This window comes from Gouania willdenowi, chromosome 5, assembly GCF_900634775.1.
Source record: "Gouania willdenowi chromosome 5, fGouWil2.1, whole genome shotgun sequence".
Lineage (NCBI taxonomy): Eukaryota > Metazoa > Chordata > Actinopteri > Blenniiformes > Gobiesocidae > Gouania > Gouania willdenowi.
The window spans coordinates 23,489,370-23,492,569 of record NC_041048.1 but is presented as its reverse complement, the minus strand read 5'-3'; positions in this window follow the sequence as shown (position 1 = coordinate 23,492,569).

Genomic DNA, 3,200 nt, shown 5'->3' with positions numbered 1-3,200 from the left:
GGATAAATAAAACATAAGGGGATGACACATTTGGAGGGAGGAGAAATATATCTGATGACCCGTGATTTGCATCCAATGACTTCCACTTATAATACGGTGAAGTTATGGAACCAGAATCCAACTGTTTTGGTTAGCAATGGTTAATAGATACTAGCATTAGGATTACAAACCTGGTAAATGGCTCAAAGGATTCACTCTCTCCTGATCCATATTTGTTCTGTTACTGTGTTTGTTCCTCTGCATGCCAATCCATCCATCTACCCATCCACTCATCCGTTCATCCATCCATCTTGTAAATCCTCTTCCCATTTATTTTGTGTTGATGGGATTGAGTGGCAGTTTTTTTTTTTTCATTTTTTTTTTTTTCATCCAGGAATGAATTTATAATCTGAAGGTTGCAAAGATTTGACTTCCTTCCATACCTCCCTGAAAAGCAGCGTAGATTATACAGCCTACAGCTTTTATCACACGTATGCCCTTCTTCAAGCTTCTTTTTATTCTCATCCTTCCCGTCTCCTGCCTTTTAGAGACCTGAAGATAACGGCACGCCACATGACGCCATTGTCCTCCCTCTCTCTTTTCCTAGGTGGAGATTTAAAGTTCTGTTTAAAAACTGCCATTGCTCCAATCCTACTTAACCCCCCTCCTCCTCTCCCCTCTTGTCTCTCCCTGTTCCTCCTGAGTATACTACCTAACCCTTCTGAACTTCAGTCAGAGTTACTGAAGACCCCGAGTACACTGGGGACTCAGCTCCACCGCTGAGAGAGGCAGAGACAGACAGAGACTTAGCTGCTTGCTCTTCTACCACTCTCTCCGGTAATAAGAAAAGTTTCTGTTCTTTTCTGTTACTGCGGGGAGATAAAACTAGGGATCACTCACACTCTACGCACACACACACACACACACACACATACACACACATCTGGCACATCACACAAAGGAAACACAATATGTACAAAGTTGCAGTGCCGACTGACGACAAAGAAAAAGAAAAAAGTTTAGCATGTAAACGTCGCCTAAACCTGACTCGAATTAGAGGGCGATTTCCACAAAGGTCAATGTATTCCGTTGATATCCTGCGAGGGAGGAAATTTAATACCCCATCTTTTGGTTGAGTTAATTAATTATAATATTAGGCTAGCTCTAGGGGCCCTTTTCTTCAGTGATTAAGTGAGCACATATCTTTAAAAGACTGTGTTGGTCTCGGGGGCCCTGGGCTTCTGAACCTGGAGGTGAAATGTATTATACATGAGAGGACGGAGAAACACAGACCAGTCTGCTCACCTCCACCACGTTCCTTACGTGAACCTTCAATAGCACTTGTCTTTCTTTGCAGATGTGTTTGCCTGCCAATCACTGCCCTGATCTGGTCACCTCGGTGTTGAGCTCAGCATGGCTTAAGGTAAAATATCACTGAAACCAGGAGGCCACTCCCCATGTCTGTCGGGTCAGCGACTATGGGTGATCGTGCATATTCTGTGCAGTATTAATAATGTATATAAAACACATGCACATGTACTTAAAGGAAATTACGTTAAAAAGGTCGGGAAAAGAAAATATTAGGAAAGTACACATAAGTGTTACAAATGGGAGGCATTATGCTGAATAATTCCCTTCAGATTGTTGAATTATGGATGCATTATACAGTCACATTTACCTTTACAGGTCACCCTAACTCTGATCCAGCTGTACAATATGCATGTTTTTCAGCGTTATCTATCTGCATTTAAAATCTATTTTGAATATTTATAATTAAGATTTAAAAAATTAAGACCTGAAAAGAGGCAAATGCTTTTGATTGTACATCTTACGGTTGTTCTGGAGCCTCAATGACTGAGACAATTTGATGAAAAACAATTACAGGTAACTGAAATCTGAAGCAAAATCCACTCCCCTGCATGTGTTAGAGTAGATATAGGTAACTGGTTTTGCAGGGGGCTACATGGGGCTCACTGCCCCCAAACAAGAGCCAAAGTAAAGGCACAAAATTCTGGAAAATTTCAATAAACTGCAAAAATATATGAGAAAAAATGAAATATATACAAAAATAAAACAAACAAAAGTACACAAAAATGACTCCAAAAAGACAGAAAAATACATCCAATATATACAAAGTAACTGGAAAATATATAAAACTACACAAAAATGGCTCAAAACATATGCAAAACCTCAAACACACAAAAATATGCAAAACTACAGAAATGACAACACATATACACAAAATACCTAGAAATTCAAAACAACAACAAAATACACAAAAAATATACAAAACAACTCTAAATTTGCACTAAAATACATAAAACGACAACATAAACAGACCAGAACCCTTTGTTCTTTTCTGTATTACTGCTCAGATTAATCATTCAGTGCTGACGTGAGTGTTGAAAATGTGGCCCTGAGATCTGAAAAAAAACATTTTTGTGGCCCCCACATGACAAAGTTACCCATCCATGTGTTGAGCTAATGTATGTGTGCTTTTAACTGACTGTGTATCACAAAAGCACACATACTTCTGTACTCAGGATTTCATTTATGGATCAAATATTGCTTCACTAGAGCTTAGCTACCCTTAGACTTTGGACACTGTGCTGAGCTATAGAGCTTGTACAGTATGTTTGTATAAACTACTGAAACTACTAATTGCATCTGTCTGTTTGCACACTGCGTTTACCTCCATGCACGTGTTGTGGTCTAAGGCCGAGCGAGGAAGAGAGAGAGAGAAAGATGGATGCAACTACAGGCATCATGCCCTCACTAAATGACCTCACTAAACATTCAGGTACAATTAATTATTCCTTCCTGATCACATTCCTGATAACAAACACGCTGCACTGATTGGACACCCTGAGGCTAGCAAGGGCACTATTTTAAAAACACTTTCTGGTTATGAATTTTAATCACTTTCAATGTATTGATAAATTATTAATTACATGACTTTAAGTGATGCCAGGTGTGTATAATTTCAGAAGAAGTGATAAAATGCTTTTGGGGGTGAGGTACTGTGATGTGGAGGCAAAGCAAAGGAGCTTGTTATTTTTCTTCAAAAGCAGTCGTTTCATTTAAACATTCACGTTCAGAGTTCTACAGGGCTTGTTTGGCCAGGATGAAAGGACCTACCTTTTTAAAGAAATTAGGGCCATTTTTCATTCTTTGTTTTATTCCTTTTGTAGTGCTCTAGCAGCAGTAATGTAGACTTGATG